The following is an 18773-nucleotide window of genomic DNA, read 5'->3' on the forward strand; positions in this document are numbered from 1 at the left end:
GATAATCCAAACCAATGTTCTTAGTATTTCTAAAAGGAGTTGAACACTTGGGTGGGATTTGGAAGAACAATTTTAAATGTGCATTATTTATTTAAGTGACTTTATTGGTGAGTCAGTTAATGAGTTCCAGTCTTCAAGAAGCATCTGACAATGTGAACATTGATCTTTAGAAGATAAACATTACTCTGGAAGGCAAACAAACCTGACGCTTCATGTAGGACCTGGAAAATTTAACTCTCTGGGCTTAGTTTCCTCATCTGTGAAACAGAAATTGGAATAATTGATTTTCTCACGCTTCCAGTTCAAAGATTTTATGATTTGGTAATATTAATCCAACAGAATTTATTAACGTTGAGTGCTAATTAAATTCAAGACCCTTTAAAGATTCTAGTGGTACAAGATTGATCTTTGTCTTCAAATATCATAAAAGTAATTGGATAAACAGAGTGTCGAGATAAATGAAAATGTATAAATTCCATCCCACAAACTCACCTGCATGAAAAATAAGGATTGTTTTTTGTTTTCTAAAAAGTAACTTAATGTCGTGGAAAAACTGCGATCTTGTTACTTTGGGGCTTTTCCCTGCCTTTCTCCAGAACAAAGTCCAAGCCCCTTGTTACTTTGGGGCTTCTCCCTGCCCCACACAGTTCTGGGGGCTCATGTAATGCCAAGCAAGGGTAGACTCTGGTACGCAGTTATGCATATATAGAAGCTGATGTTAGGAAATTCAGGGTCCCAGTTTGCACGGCCTCCTCATGTCCTGTGATCGTCTGCTGCTTCCTTGCCAGGTCTGGGACATGGAGCGTGTCTTCAAGGCTGCCTGTGCCCATCTGCAACATATACCATACAGGCAACTCTCTCTGGGTTCCTGGCATGTTTCTGCATTCTAAAGAGACCTGCATGCTCTGAAAAACTGCAGATGTTGCCTCTCTGTTCTTTCCCAGGATATATCTTTAGTCTGGGGAAAATCATTTTCCCTTGATGTTTCCTCAAAGCTACTCTGTTTATGGTTGCAGGCTCTCTAAGTTCTCCATTGGGTTTTGGGTTTTGGGTTTTGAAATATCAAAATAAGAAAGACTTTCAAGCTACATCTTGGTCAGCCACCCCTGAAGCAGTGAACCACCGAGGCTGCTGCCTTCTTTAAATGAATGGATGGGAGAGGGAAATACATGGAGACCAAAATTAATATCTCAAATAACTTGATTTTATTAAAGGCTAGAAAACATAAGAGAATGATCGTTTTTTACTGGATGTGTGTGTGTGTTTAGAATTATATGTGCATTTTTAACACTACCTAACTATAACATGTAGAATCTTACAAAGCCTTGAGAGGAGGCAACTCGGAGGGTAGGAGAGAGCAGAAAGAATTGTCATCCTCTTCTGAAAAGGGCTAGAGAGGATGCCAATCTTCACCACTCTACAAATTAACAGAAAATTAAGAGTATTCTTTCCAGAGGGGAACTCAATAAAAGTGCCAAGTCAGGTGGGTGGTTTATGGAAAGGGGAAGGGGTAAATATTCCCCTGTTATTGTTGGATGAAAAATAGAATGGGGAAAAGGAAGAGCAGGCAAAGAATCACATAAGAAAAAAGACCCCTGGGAAGGGGAGCTTCCCGTCTTAGTGTGCGAGGTCACTGGATTCTCAAATAAAGGCTCTGAAAATGAGCTTCAGGAATCTGGGAGGGCCTAGAGAAAGCTTACAATATTTTTTGTTTAAGTGTTTAGTTTCCCTGAGAAGCCGGTATGTGAATACGCCTGAATTCTGGAAGGAAGTTTGGTGGGGCATGACCAGAGGCATGGCGACTTGCCAAAGGGTAAATGTTTTTTCTCAAGGCACAGAAAGTTACAACTTGGAATTTTTCACTGAGATAGCTGTCCAGATAAAAGACAGGGCAGTGTGAACTCAGAGAAGCATCAAGGTAACCTGGTGCCCACGAAGATGACCAGCACAAAAGCTCCAGTGTGACTACTCTCCAAATGAGGCTTGTGGCATCTAGCGTAGATGGGGTTGGTGAGGATAGGAAGCGAGGGCCTGTATGCCCAGAAGTGAAACCAGCCAAACCAGTCTGTGGTTAGACCCACTTTATGTTATGATTAAAAAATGTGCACTGTAAATAGGATCGTTTCTATGATTTTGCTACTTTTTTGTTTTTAATTTTGTTTTTCCTTTAGCAGAGATCCTTTTGAATATTCTACTCTCTTTGGAGGGACTAGAATTTTCCAATTCCTTGGAAAATTCCAGGTTATCTCAACTGAGCTATGAGATTAAAATATCTCTTCCTCTTCTCCACACTTAAGCTTGGAGAACAAAAGGGAGCTGAGTGTCTTCAGGGTCAGTGTGTGGGTTGCAGCTGCCCAGCTGCCCAGTGGACCAGCAGACCTTGTCTTATGAACAGTGGAGCAAAGTAAGAAGTGGTAGAGTTAAGGGGACACTTGGGATGTTCCTGAACTAAAGACAGGGTGTGTTAAGTGCTGCACATGCAGTTCTTAACCTCAGCACTGTAGGATGTCCTAGCAGGGATAAATAGGTAAGATTGGGTTTGCTAAGAAAGAGTTCATGAAATAGTTTTGATTTGAAATCGACCTTGAAGAATGAGTAAGGACTCAGAGACATGTGCTTAGATATGCTTATGTTTTATCTGTACATATTAGTTTCAACGCTCAATTCATTAAACACAGCCCATTCCAGAAGCAGCCTTGTCAAGTCACGTTTTCACGTCTGGGTTCTCAGGGTTGGCTGTGTGTGAATGAGGAAGGAGGAAAAGTTTCTTTCAAAGTTACCACAGCAAAGTAAGTTGATAGTGAATTAAATGAAGATATATGGAATATTCTACAGAAACTAATTTTTAGGAAATCTGAAAACCTGGATGAATCATGGTTTTAATATCTCCTTAGATGAGTTATGAGATTGAAGATAAATATTAGCAGGCAGCAAATTACTGTGCTTCAGCCTATGGTGAAGAGAACTCTGACCTTGTCTTTCATAGCTTTATGAGCAGTGCGGCAAAGTAAGAAGATCATCTGATTAGTTTCTTATGCATATGTATGTATCTGCAGGATTTTAACTGGGAGATTGATCATTGAACCATAGATCTGATAGCTTTTAGATGCTTTGTTTGAGGAGAGAGGCTTTCACTTTAGAAAGACTGGTTACTACGTCTTTTTATGTTACTAATTAGCACTGTGACCTTGGGGAAAATACTTAATCTTAGTATTTCCTTATTTTGAGAGTTAGATTATGCCAGAGGTCCCTGATATTTCTCTCGGTAGAAGCTGTCCCTTCCCCTTTCCTCTTCTGAAACTCACAGTCAGATAAAAACTTCTAAATGTTATTTTGGTTCTGAAGAGGGATAATAAAAAACTGTTATTAATTTCATAACTTTATGTAACTTGTAGTATAAGATTGTAACCCTTCCAGCTATGTCAAAGTCTCTGGGGTTAGAAGAATTTGTGAATAATAAAACTGAGAAATTTGAGAGGGTGTTAAAGTGATTGTTATTACTAAAATTTCTGAGCTGTGTTAAGGAGGAAGCACCACTGACTCCTTCACAGGGAATCCTAGAAAATTACAAGAAATGGGCATTTGCTGTCAACAAAAACCTCATGGGCTCGTCAACCATTCACACTCCAATCAATGCTTACTTTTCAGGCCTAGAGACTGTTTATCCTGAACCAGGGACTTCAGCTGACTTTTTCTTAGAAAATTCTAGGATTGGCTTAAATCTGGAGATGAAATAGTTATAGTCCCCAGTATCGTCACATCCTGCTTTTCTGAAAGTGAAACCTTTTTCATTTTAGGCTTTTTAAACAATCACTTGGGGAAAATTCCAGGTTAAAAATCTCTTAAGTCACCATAGACATGGCTTGTGCTGCTGATTCGTTCTGTTTCCTTGGCTAAATGCTCTGCAGATCCTATTTACACAGTTCTGGGTTATAGGCTTGGAATAGTCAGGCTGTTGTCAGAATATTTTTCCTGCTCTCCCCTTTCCTGATGTAAGCTTCACCTACGGGCTTCTGCTGGTCTGTTAGTCAATGCTCAAGGTCTCTTCCAGAATTAAAGTATTAAGATTCTATATGAAGGTTTAGAAATATTTATGCCTTTTTTTGTGTTTGCAAGTAATATCTAAATTTCTGAGCTAGAATGGGAACATAATAAGGGGAGATGTAATAAGGGGAGATATAATAAGGAGATACAATGAGAGATATAATAAGGGGGGCAAAATACAATTTCTCTCATAAGGAGAGTTGAGGCTTTCTTTGCTTAATGTGAAGCATCAATGTTTATACATGGATTTTCCTATTGGCATAGATCTTTTTCTGAGTCCCAGCATTTGTGAATAGGAGCAGAGATTCTTATCCTGTCTCTATCTCATCCATTTTCTTCAGAGATATTGCAGGTGCCCTGATATAAAGTCCTGATTCATCTCTGGGAGTGATACTTGCTAACATAGTAAGTCAGTGTTTGCATTATGTGTAAAAAATTCGCCCAGCAAATTTTAAATGGTCTTGAGCAGCAAGAAAGTTCCGGGGTTTGACAAGAGGCAAGATTTTGGGATTTTTTGCTCTAGTTTCCATTCCAGAAACACTTCTCTGTCCACTAGTTAAAACATTTTGGTGTAGATAGAAATACAATCTAAAGTTTTTAATGAAAGTGACACTTGGTCACATTCTTATATTTTTCTACTCTAATTTAAAAAGTGTGCAGGATAGTTCTCAGAGAAGGGTGCAGAGAAATTACTACCTTTGACCCATCTGACCTCAAGCCTCTAAAATTATTGATTCCTCAGTGTAGTGAGAATTCATAACCCTGATTATATTTGCAACAATTAAAGTCACATGGTCATTCCAGAATTATTACATATGTATAGAGTACAGATTACATGATATTTCTAGCCCTAATTTAATAGCAAACACACAGTTTCCATGCTACAAATGGCTATGAAAATCACGAGAACCATGGAAATTAGATTTATTTGGGCTTCTGTGGCTGCCTGAATTCCACAAGAGAAATGCCAGATTATTTTTTATTGCCAGACCCCGTACTTAGGAAAACCATGAAAAATTTGGAATTTTCTAGATAACTGTCACAAAGATACAGTTCAATTTAGACTAAAAATTCATTATTAGGCAATCCTTCCATCACACCCCAAACAATTCTCTGTCTTCTTGTCTCTCCAACCCCTAGTACTTTTGCCATGCTACTGATATTTTATTGGTTTCATGTTTGACATAAAATTCTAAAAATATTATGACCATGGATTACTAGTTCAAAAGTCATAGCTAAATGTTATCATTTTGATGTCTTGTATTGGCTGGTCTAGATTCTTAGAGAGGAATCTTAAGCTAAGTCTGTAGGTAAGTATTTAGAAATCGCCTGTTACGAGTTCTAAGCTGTCATTAGATTGGTGAGGGTACAACCAACTTTCAGGCGTTATTCTTATTTTCAAAGAACTTATAATAGCAGGTGTGACAAATGGTTTAGAGGAAAGAGTGAGATTAAAAAACAGCACTTAGGAAATTATTGTGGATATGTAAACTTTGGGTAATAATGCTTTCTATTAGTTTAGTATGTTTAAAAGGGGAATATAGATCTGAGAATCAGAGATACATTGGTGGCTACAGGTGAGTTGTGTTATGCGTGAAAGTCAAAAGTGACATGAATGACTTTGGGATTGAGTTCACGGTATGTGCATAAGTTAATCTGAATAATGACCTCATGAGTAGATTTTACTATCCCTTTGAGCCCTGAGAAGTTTACATCACATCTAATAGAAATTATCTTTAAAAATATGAGATATATGTATGTGTATGTGCATGGATATGTAAAAATGTATATATTCATATCTATTTATCGATCACCTATCTCCTTATCACCTACTTGCATTTCTTTCTGTCTACAGATGTATGTACATATCTATTACTTATCTATCTACACTCACACATAGACAAACACACATTATACAGACAGCCTATTAAATACCTCCAGTGACCTTCATCCCAAGCTTAAAAATACCCAGGGATATTTATAAAGACATATATCCATTAACATTCCTTCATGTTTTAGGTCACTGCCCATGTGGGTGCAAGTGACTCCTTCTCCCTGAAGATTTCCATTCTTTATCCATGTTATTTATTTCTATGGAATGCACTCTGCAAGTCAGCCTCATTTAGGTATTCCATACTTCATTAGTAAGAAATCATAGTCCACATTCACCATGTTTTCCGTAAGCTCCAAATTTCTGATTTATGTTTGGCACCATGGTATTTTTCGGGGTTTTTCTTTTTTTTTGGAAACTCTTAGATTTTAATCCATAAATGTGTGGTAGAATCAAGTCTCTGCCTTTCTCCTCATCGGTGTAATATTTCCAAACAATGGAGCTTTAGGATACATAAACATTAATTTCTGGTTGACCACTTTCCCAAGGTCATATTATTTCACTTCAATTAATATTACATTTAAATATTTGCATATCCCATAGTGTCTTTGGATTAAATAGAGAACATATGATTAATTTCTTTGGTAGCCACATCACTGCTCTCGATACCTTATTAACATATAAATGATTCAGTTGAAAATGGAATGTATTCCCACTACATTTAGTCAGAATGTGGTCAAAGCCACCTCGTTAGGAACATTTCCCATGTATCTCTCTCTCTTCATCTAACACCCCACCTCTCTTTTTTCTACTCTCGCAAGATCTTTACGGATACATGACAGCTTTCCCCCTTGCTCAAAATTATACCTTTTACCTTTTTCATTAAGTTTTATGATAAAATTGATAAAAAGTTTATATAAATATTAGCCTAGATTTTTCTTTAAGAAAATGGCCTAATCTTAAGTAAATTGTCATTAATGTGTCTTTTAGGACAGGTCTCAATTTTGACTGGTTGTGCTAGCTATGAAATGAAAAAACTGCATAGAAAGTCAAGGTAGTGATGTAGCTGTAATGCTGGTTATGCTACATGTGTTCTGGTCTTAACGGGGTGGGGAGGTGGGGGGTGTATCTGGACGATTTTTTAGAGAAATAACTTCTAGACTGAGATCTGAAGGACTAAAGTTAGTCGAAGAAGGTGGGAGGTAGGAGAGTTATAATAAAGGGGATAGACTGTAGAAAGAAATCAAGAAGAAAGGTTAATCCATGAGTACAAATACACAGTTAGATAGAAACAATAAGACTTATGATTCCATAGATCAGTAGTGTGATGATAGATAACATCAATCTACTGTACATTTCAAAATGGCTTGAAGAGAATAATTTAAATGTTCTCAGCATAAAGAAAAGATAAATACATAACATGATAGATATTCCAATTACCCCGAATTGGTTGTATGAATGTATTAAATTATTACATGTACCCCTGAAAATATGTACATTTATTATGGATATTATGGATGCACAATAAAAAAGAAATCAAGAGAGAATAAATATGACAGGTTGGTGTGGCTGAAAGTGATTCAATAAGGCTGGAACATACAGCTGGAAGTGAAGATGAAAGAGAAGCCCAGACAGGTAAGCAGAGATGAGCTTCAAAGGGCAATCTATCTATTGATTGATTGATTGATTGATTGATTTTTGGAGAAAGGGTATCACTCACCCAGGCAGGAGTACAGTGGCGAGATCTCAACTCACTGCAACCTCTGCCTCCATGATTCAAGTGCCTCAGACTGCCAAGCAGCTGAGACTACAGGCGTGTACCACCACACCCAGCTAATTTTTGTATTTTTAGTGGAGACAGGATTTCGCCATGTTGCCCGGGCTGGTCTCAAACTCCTGGTCTCAGGTGATCCACTCACCTCAGCCTCCCAAAGTGCTGGGATTACAGGCATGAGCCACTGCACTCGGGTCAAAGGGCCTTTTAAATGAGCTAATGCAGTTGGATTTTATGACAAGAGTCACTGAAGTGAAATAAGACATCAAAATCTCTATGTGTCTAAATAAGAATGAGATTTTATGAGTGTAATGCTGTATTTTCTTTTTATAATGAACGATTCTGTATCTAACAACATTCAGAAAACTCAATTAATAAATTAATCGATCAATATCAATCAATGAAATAGAACCTATTTCAAGCAAAAACTATCTTTCAGGAAATGATCTTATATTGGCATTTCTTAAAATCTTGAGCATGACTCTGGATTATTTTCCTGCTTTTAAATGACATCTAGTTTATTTCTGACAATGTGAATGATGTATAGTGAATTCTTATTAATTGAAATGATATATCTGCCTAGTATCCACTAGTTAGTTTTCCTAGGCTTAATACCTGGGTGATGAAATAATCTGTACAACAAACCCCCATGTCACAAGTTTGCCTACGTAACAAATCTGCACAGCCTGCCTATGTACCTAAGTTAAAAAAATAAAGAAATGATAATTCTGACTTATTCATGCCTTTTAAAATGTCTTTTTGGGACACTCTCTTCTAAAACAGGCAATATAATTAAGAAAGATAACTTTTAAGTATTTTAATGTTTTGATATGAAATGTCAGTATGCAGGACAGTGTCATGGAAACATGTATAAAAAATGAAAGAGGAAATTTAATTATCTAGGAAAAGAGTTAGGAAATACTTAAAAACCCGTGGAGGAAAGTACATTTACATTATCATAAAAGGTAAGAAATTAGTCACTGTAGACAGAGCCCCTCAGGTGTTTGGCATTCTCTACTGCCTTAATAAAAAAATAATAATAATTTGAAAATAAGGCCACCGAGTAAGAACATCAACAAAATTTGCCAAAAATGTTTCTAATGCAAAAATTACAGGAGAAAAAAATAACCTGCGTTTACGTTTATGATATTAGCTTTCAAAATCAGTTTTTGTCAGATAAAAGTAAAGACATACAAGAATGTTTTAAAAAATACAAAGGAAAATAAAGAAAGAAGCAATGTGGGTGGAAGAGAAAAAAAAAAAACTTAGAAAGGGAAATGACAGCTGAAATTGAAAGCAATGATAGCTACTGTAAAAAATATAAATGAATGAAAAAGCTGCCCATATGTGAAAGAAGAAACACTCACCAGAACAATATTGAGCTCTTGGGATGTTTAGGAAAAAAGAAAAATCCTACTTACTTCAATAATTCTGAGCATGTAACCTTGCCACATTTGAATGCTATAGCAATATTTGATCAGTCTAGGGACAAATTTAAAAATTCTCTTAGTACATGAAAATGTCTAACATCTATAAATAATCTAACTCATTAAGGAAAGATAAGTATGCTCTGTTTCTTTAAATAAAAGAATAATAAAGAGTGTAATATATTTTAGAAATGTTTTCATAAAAATGATTAAAATGAAAGTTCCAGAAGTTGAAGTATCAAGTCCCCACTTGTCTGAAACTTAATTTATCCAGCTAACCCTTTTCTAGGCTCTATTCACTCCACCACTATGTTTACCTTAATACCAGCTAATCAAAATTTGTTTGAATCTTCCAACCACTCTGTTGTTCCATTTCACCCATCTCCTCATCTTATAGGTATTGAAACAGGCTGATTTTGGTTCTTGTTACTAAATTACTCTTTTTTGTCTAACTGATTTAATAGAAGGTCGCTTAAAAATTGTTTCAGAGACGGGTATAATCACTTGCTTTCTCAACCATTAAAAATTAGAAATCTGGGTTTCAATAATACATTATGTGTTCAACTGGAATCTAGAGCATTCAATGTTAATGAAAATTATAATAGTAATCCCCTGTGCGTTAATATACTGCCTGAAGAATAAAATGAAACAAAATGCAAATGTTGAGACTTTTCTACAGTCAAAGGGTTTGGACATTTTCCATTGTTATCTGCTCAAACCACACTGCCAAGGGCTGCCTGAATTTCCTTATCTTTAGTTTCATACCTGAGTTGGAGGCAGTTAGTTGATTTTTTCCGTTTTAAATGTGTGATTCAATTTTGAGAACTTCTTAAAAATAGTCTAGGGATTGTAAAAATTGTTGGAGTGGGGCCAAATTTTTCTGAATTAATATGCACTCTTCTCTGCCCTCAGTTGCACATGACAGCCATTGACATTTCTCGTGTACATTTTCATACCCGTTACTAATGTGCCACATGATGCCATTGTACTTTTACAAATATTTCTCAAAATTAGCTTTAAGCAAGTAGAATTCTCTTTCATTTAACATGTGATTATCTTAATAGGGAATGTGTGGTCAGAATCCAGCACAATAAACAGAAAATGTGCAGAATGAAATTTTAGAAGGTCAGCAGCTTCTTACTGCTACATATATTTTTGTATTGTTATTGATTAAAATTTGCATGTGTGTTAGCAGGAATTTTGTCTTAGTTTTAATTCATCTGTTTATTAGCAATCAAGAAGAAAAATATGCTTTGGGGACTTAGTTGTATCTCCAGTGTTCTCTGACATCTCATACTGTTAATTTTAGAAAATATTTGGAATCGTTGTTTACTATAATGCACTATTTATGAAAAGATACTAAAATATGGTTGAAAGACAATCTCCATTTGTTTTGTTTGTCTATCTGTATGTGGGCAGGCTGTATAAATATTGCATAAATATTAATAAATGCCTATTCAAAATAATGTTTCATGGCCTGCATATGCAAACTTTTAAAACACTTCTATTCTAAGATAAATGCCTAGAATATGAAGAGATACCATTTATTCGGTTCCAAGTATCCAGGAAATATTACAAAGACTCACACAGATATAACAGCTGTATTAGGCCTTTAGTAGTTTTGCTGAGCAACCTTTATTTATTCTCATATATGGTGAGGTTAAAGAGACCAAATCTCAGACATAAAAGATAGGATTCCCTACCCCAACAAAAAAGGAATTTATGATATGTTTTAAAAGTATATATTTTAAGGAAATATTCTTAGTATTTTCTAGGGATTTGGTGCCTCTTTCTAAGTATTAATTTGTATTTAACACTAGATACTAAAACACAGATTTCTAAGGATTCTTCTCTTTTTTGAGCTGCTTAGCAGTTCCCATGGAAGAACCACTGCACTCCTACAACAATGTAACTGCATGACACATCATCAAAGTCTTTGGCGTGGTTTTGCACAATTAATAGCATATAGAGAGGTTATACTTCCCACCATCAACACCCTCCAACCTTTGGCAGCCAATGACTGACACAGAGGTCTCAAAGCCTGACTCTCTTGGCTCAAAGAGACCCACTTCTGGTATCACTTACTGTTCCAGAACTCCCAATAGGGTTAGGCTGAGGCTAGACAGCAACGAATACTACACCTTTGCTTAGTTTCTTCCTCTACCTGTCCTTTGCTTGCCATCCTGCAGGTTTCTCCTGAGAGCACTCCCTGAATGAATCCTTTGCCCAGAAATCCAGTTCTCAGGTTGTGCTTCTAGGCAATTGCACCTAAGACAGCACTGGCTTCACACCCTCAATCCTAGAACCCTTATTTAACATATGTCTATTACAGACATTGTGCATTCACATTAAAAACTGAGTAAGAAGTAATTCCTCTTCAGGCACTCAAAGCCTGGTGAGAATACATGCCGATCATGACGTGATGTGAGGTGTTATGATAGAAGAATGTGATGTGTTATGATAGAAGAAAGAACAAGAAGAAGTCTGGCAAGAGGTAGGGGCTGGAGGCTTCGAAAGGAGGTGACGATTGAGCTGCATATTGGTTACTAGAAACTTGTTAGTCAATAAGAATGGAAAGACAAAAGAAATTATTTTTTTTTTCCAAGACACAAAAGCATAATGATTTTGAGAAACTGTGGTGAGTGAGTGCAGTGTGTTTAGAAAGTGCATATGGAAGAGCTATGAAAGATGAGATTGATGTTCAACACTACAGTGACATGAGCTTATTTGAAATTTGAAAATATATTAAAAGCATTACTCCAGAGAAAGAGGAGGGGCAGTGAAATAAAGGATAAGAGGCGGTGAATAATCTGATGACACCAGGACTGGCAGAGATAATTCTTTGAGGATGTGGGAAATGAGAGATAGATTCAAGAGATTTATTTATTTTTCTTTATTCATCTAAAAAAAGGGATACATGTGCAGAGCATGAAGGTTTGTTACATAGATATACGTGTGCCATGGTGATTTGTTGCACCTATTGACCTGTCCTCTAAGTTCTCGCCCCTCACCCCCCAACCCCCAATAGGCCCTGGTTTGTGTTGTTTCTCTCTCTGTGTGCCTGAGTTCTCAATGTTCAACTCCCACTTATGAGTAAGAAGATGTGGTGTTTGGTTTTCTGTTCCTATGTTTGCTGAGGATGATGGCTTCCAGCTTCATCCATATCCCTGCAAAGGACATGATCTCAGTCCTTTTTATGGTTGCATAGTATTCCATGGTGTATATGTACCACATTTTCTTTATCCAGTCTATCATTGATGGGTCTTTGCGTTGGTTCCATATCTTTGTTATTGTAAATACTGCTGCAATAAACATATGTGTGCTTGTGTCTTTATAGTAGAATGATTTATATTCTTTTGGATATATACCTAGTGATGGGATTTGCTAGGTCAAATGGTATTTCTGGTTCTAGATCCTTGAGGAATCACCACACTGTCTTCCACAAGGTTGAATTAATTTACACTCCCACCAACAGTATAAAAGTGTTCCTATTTCTCCACAGCCTCGCCAGCAACTTTGTTTCCTGACTTTTTCATTATCACCATTCTGACTGGTGTGAGATGGTATCTCATTGTGGTTTTGATTTGCATTTCTCTGATGGTCAGTGACGTTGAGCATTTTTTCATGTTTGTTGACCACATCAATGTCTTCTTTTGAGAAGTGTCTGTTCACAGTCTTTGCCCACTTTTTGATGGGGTTGCTTGTTTTTTTTTCCTGTAAATATGTTTAAGTTCCTTGTAAACTCTGGATATTAGACCTTTGTTGGATGGGTAGATTGCAAAAATTTTCTCCCATTCTGTAGGTTGCCTGTTCACACTGATGATAGTTTCTTTTGCTGTGCAGAAGCTCTTTAATTTAATTAGATCCCGTTTGTCAATGTTGGCTTTTGTTGAAATTGCTTTTGGCGTTTTTGTCGTGAAGTCTTTGCCCATGTCTATGTCCTGAATGGTATTGCCTAGGTTTTCTTCTAGGGGTTTAATGGTTTTGGATTTTACATTTAAGTCGCTAATCCATCTTGAGTTACCTTTTGTATAAGGTGTAAGGAAGTGGTGCAGTTTCATTTTTCTGCATATAAGGAGTGCAGTTTCATTTTTCTGCATATGACTAGCCAATTTTCCCAGCACCAATTACTGAATAAGAGATCCTTTCCCCATTTACTGAATAGAAGACCCTTTCCCCATTGCTTTTGTCAGATTTGTTGAAGATCAGATGGTTGTAGACGTGTAGTGTTATTTCTGAGGTCTCTGTTCTGCTCCATTGGTCTATAGGTCTGTTTTGGTACCAGTACCATGCTGTTTTGGTTACTCTAGCCTTGTAGTATAGTTTGAAATGAGGTAGCGTGATACCTCCAGGTTTGTTCTTCTTGCTTAGGATTATCTTGGCTATATGGGGTTTTCTTTGATTCTATGTGAAATTTAAAATAGTTTTTTTCTAATTCTGTGAAGAATGTCAATGATAGTTTGATGGGAATAGGATTGAATCTATAAATTACTTTGAGCAGTGTGACCATTTTCACAATATTGATTCTTCCTATCCATAAGGATGGAATGTTTTTCCATTTGTTTGTGTATCTTTTATTTCATTGAGCAGTGGTTTGTAGTTCTCCTTGAAGAGGTCCTTCACTTCCCTTGTTAGCTGTATTCCTAGGTATTTTACTGTCTTTGTAGCGATTGTGAATGGGAGTTCATTCATGATTTGCTTGCCTATTTTTGGTGTATGCTATTGTGAACGGGAGTTCATTCTCTCTGCTTGCCTGTTGTTGGTGTAAAGGAATGCTTGTGATTTTTGCACATTGATTTTGTATCCTGAGACTTTGCTGAACTTGCTTATCAGTGCAAGGAGTTTTTGGGCTGAGATGATAGGGTTTTGTAAACATAAAATCATGTCATCTGCAAACAGAGATAACTTGACTTTCTCCCTTCCTATACTCTTTATTTCTTTCTCTTGCCTGATTACCCTGGCCAGAACTTCCAATACTAAGTTGAATAGGAGTGTTGAGAGGAGGCATCCTTGTCTTGTACTGGTTTTCCAAAGGAATGCTTCCAGGTTTTGCCCATTTAGTATGATATTGGCTATGAGTCTGTCATAAATAGCTCTTATTATTTTGATACATGTTTCATCAATAGCTAGTTTATTGAGAGTTTTCAACATGAAAGAATGTTGAAATTTATCAAAGGCCTTTTCTGCATTTATTGAGACAATTACGTGGTTTTTGTCTTTGGTTCTGTTTATGGGATGGATTACATTTATTGATTTGAGTATGTTGAACCAGACTTGCATCCCAGGGATGAAGCCAACTTGATCGTGGTGGATACGTTTTTTGATGTGCTGCTGGATTTGGTTTGCCAGTATTTTACTGAGTATTTTCGCATCAGTGTTCATCAGGGATATTGGCCTGAAGTTTTGTTGTTGTTGTTGTTGTTGTTGTTGTTGTTGTGTCTCTCCCGGTTTTGGTATCAGGATGATGCTGGCTTCATAAAATGAGTTGAGGAGTCCCCCCTTTTCATTTGTTTGGAATATTTTTGGAAGGAATGGTACCAACTCCTCTTTTTATTTTTTCACATCTGAATCCTACCTGAGATTCAAGGAATTTAAAATTTGATAATTTACTAAATAGACAGAATGAGAGACAGAAAGAGTCCAGGATGAATTCTAAGGATCTAAGTTGTTGAAGATGGCTTCAACAACTGGGTATCTGATGATTCTAGGAATAATACAGGGGGATGTCTCTTGATTCTATCACCAAATACTTTTTATTTATATTGTCTTACAAACTTGCAGTGCTTCTTTAGTAGGCACATTCACTGGTAGTTTGCAAATCCAGGAGGAAAGATCTGTTGATTTTTACCTTTGGAAAATCTTTACTAATATTTTCTTTCAAGTTGGCAAATTTGATCCCTCCTCCCTTAGTCCCGTTATTCAACTCAACCTCTCTCTCTGTCAGTCGAAAATTTTATAAACCCTATTCTCTGGAAAACCTTGTCCCTCTGTTTATTTTTAAATGGATTAGGCAGTTCTTAAACACTACAAATTGTGTTTTTGTTTCCTTTGCCAATATTGCTCTGTTTGGAAGCCTATTTGTAAAAAAAAAAATTCTTTCATAGCTTTCAACTTACTGTTTGTTCAAATGGTTTTAATTGAAGATGCTAAAGCAGTGGTTTCAACTAGAATTTTCCCAGGGTCTCTTCAAGTACATGTAATAGAAGATTGATGTGCAACAATCTTCCTTTCTCTGTGAATAGAAGAATCTTCTAAACTCTGTGAAGTTTATATGGTACTTATACTCTTGAGAGCACTTGAATCGAAGCTCCCACAAAAATCCCAACTGACTGCCCATAGTAGAAGCCTGTGTTGAGATATCATAGACACAGAAAGCAAGCAGAACTTCATGTGAGAAACCTTAGAACAGATGCCTTAAATTGAAGGTATTTCTTTGAAAGTGAACTGCTTCTTAAATGGGCAACTCCATGTAGCCAAGATGATTTAACACAAACACCTGAGATTCTCTTTTTTTATTTTGAGACAAGGTCTTGCTCTGTTCACCCAAGCTGGAGTGCAGTGGCATAATCATAGCTTACTGCAGCCTCCCTCCTGGGCTCAAGGGAACCTTTCACCTCAGTCTCCTAATTCACTGAGACTATAGGCACTCACTGCCACATCTGGCTATTTAAAAATTTTTTTTGTAGAGACAGGGTCTCGCATTGTTGCTACAGCTGGTCTTGAACTCCTGGGCTCTAATGATCCTCCCGCCTTGGCCTCCCAAAGCACTGGGATTGCAGGTGAGAGCCCAGCCTCCTGAGATTCTTTATTTAATGGTGGCTAATCATTCTCCCAAGGAACACTAGAGAGAGTTTTTAGTGTTTAAACAAAATGTGAAGCTAAACTGAAAGCGAAATAAGAATATGATCACTTTTGTCAGAATACATGATGGAGACTTTTGACCATTTCCAGATTATTTTTGAGGAGGGCAGTTTATTTTTAGAACACATCTTTTATTGTTAACTATAAATTTCAATTAAGCCCAGAAAAAGCCCCAAATGGTCAAATGATTATGGGCCAAAATTATTTACTTAATTTATTATATTTTTATTTCCAATATGTTCTGAATTTATAACATAGCCATTTAACATAGATGATAAGATGCATTTTCTGTTCATATTCCTGAACTAAATAGAAATATTAGAAATATTTCTGAAAATAAATATCAACCTGAGTTTTATTCCTTACTTTATTTTCTCTTAGCATGTTATGAACAATAAGTCTATGAATAAATAGTTATTAAGTATGTCCCAGGTTTAAGATACTGTGTAATAATTACATCCTTGGAGGTAAAGTGCAATTTCCTGAGATGTAATATAAAACTTTTAAAAAAGATGACATTCTGGTACTTGAATTATTAAGCTTTCTATGTGTACAAGTTAGTGTGTACTCATACAAACCTAATAGATTTTAATATTTTATAATTAGTAGAACGAAATAATTCTCTCTGGAAATAATTCCATCTCAGTATTGCTTGATGACAAAACTCAATCTCAGGTCTACAAAGATATTTAGAATATGTGATTCAGAAACTACAATAAGTCAATGATTATTGACTTGGAAATGAACTATAATGCAGACAACAATAAAAGCGTTCAAATATTGTTTGACTTGGTGAATTTAGTTACTATGTGAAATTGGTATTTAGTGAGGAACTGGTTTACCATAGGAAATTATTTTTAAGCCAAAACACAAAGTAAATCTATATTTTTGCTTCTATGGTATTTTACAAAGGGCATTTCTACTTCACCACAATCAATTTGCCAACCTTCTAATGCCTTTGACCCTGATCCAAGAATCTTTTGCTTGAACTTGGTGTCCCAAATAAGATAAATATGGTCATAAATGTGGTTTGTGGAGGGTAGAGGGACAGCCAGCCTGGGCTTAACCAACCAGTGCTAAGTGTAATATTATGGTGTAGAAGAGGAGAGAGGAAACATGCCAACTCAGAGATGAAAGAATTTCCTGTGCTTCACTCCTCAAAGCATTAGAAATTATTGAGTTGGCTCCTGATATACAGGAAAATATTCTAAACTGGAAAGTAATTTGTTTGAAAGTATTTCCCCCCATGGTGAAAACCCATGAAAATAACCCCTATGTATTATAATATATAAGGTGAAAGTTGATATCCTATATCTCTAGTAATATTTTCCTTACATGAAGAAAGTCTCTGGAGTCTTGATAATTAAAACTACCCCATAATACTGACAAAGTGGATGTAGGTTGAGATTTTCCACCACATAAGTACTGGCTAAGTTTTATTGCCTTAAAAAAAAAAAAAAGTACTTTTTTTTTTCATAAGTGAGTTTTTCTACATTTACTCTGTGCCAGTTCCAACATTTATTTTTATTTTTTACAAGTTTTGATTTTTTCTCATATAATTAAATTCAGATTTTTTATTAGTTGGAGTTGATTGCTTGGAAATTTTTCTCTTCAAAATGATTCCTGCAAATAACCTCTGACTGCTCTTGTTTCTGCATTGAAGAGAAGGTAGGGTTTAGATGGAGATGAAAGATAAGAAGGAAGTGTTGCTAACAAACAAAATCACTTCCATCATGGTGTTCCCACACTTAAAAACTAAGTATATCCTAAAACCTATCTCAAAAAGTACGAACTCAATTATTTGCCATGGCAATTTTTTCATCAACGAACAACTTCATTTCTTTATTTATCTCTTGCTTTTTGTAATCTATTTCCCTACCAGTACTTATCTATGCTTATTTTTTTTTTCCCCTCTGAAACTTTTCACATGATTTTCCTCCTGCCTAAAAAGCCTTTTCTTCTGCTTTCTTCCTGTTCAAATCTTACATGTTCTTCCAGGCCTTGCTGAAGCCTAGATAAAGCTTTCACAGACAAATCCTGGCCAAGAAAGCTCTTTGTTTGTCTTCATTATTTTAAATGCCTTTATTTATGTATATGTGATCATATATCTTCTATCTGTCTATATCATCTTTTTTCTTTTCTTTTTTTTTCTTTAGACAAGGTTCGCTCTTGTCACCCAGGCTGGAGTGCGATGGCTAGATATCGGCTCACTGCAACCTCCACCTCCCGCGTTCAAGCAATTCTCCTGCCCCAGCTGGGATTACAGGCATCCACCACCATGCCCAGATAATTTTATATTTTTAATAGAGATGGGGTTTCACCATGTTAGCCAGGCTAGTCTCGAACTCCTGACCTCAGGTGATCCTCCGACCTCTGCCTTCCAAAGTGCTGGGATTACAGGCATGAGCCACGGTGCTCAGCGTATCATCCGTCTATCTATATATATTTCGCTTAGGGATAAATACCTAGACTTTGGAGTCTCACTGCCGGGATCACAGTCTCACACTTTTGTCTCTTCAGATGTGTAAGTCTAGGCTGCAATAGCAATTAGTAGTAGAAGGAAAAGTTATGCATACGTTCATGTTGGTGGAGATGGGTTATTTTATTTCTTAGATTACTCCCACACTTTTAATTCAATATTTTTCTTGGGAAAGTTTTCATAGAAATAATGGTTGAGCTAGCTGAGCTTTGAAGTTCAGTTGGATACCTGAAGAAAAGAAACAGTGTTTTAAGTCGGAGAATAGCATGAGAAATGTTACAGAAGCAAGAAAGAACGAGGTGTGTTTGCATATTTTCTCAGCTATCTTTTATTATTTCATATAACCAAACCATTTAA

This window comes from Papio anubis, chromosome 2 (assembly GCF_008728515.1).
Source record: "Papio anubis isolate 15944 chromosome 2, Panubis1.0, whole genome shotgun sequence".
NCBI lineage: Eukaryota > Metazoa > Chordata > Mammalia > Primates > Cercopithecidae > Papio > Papio anubis.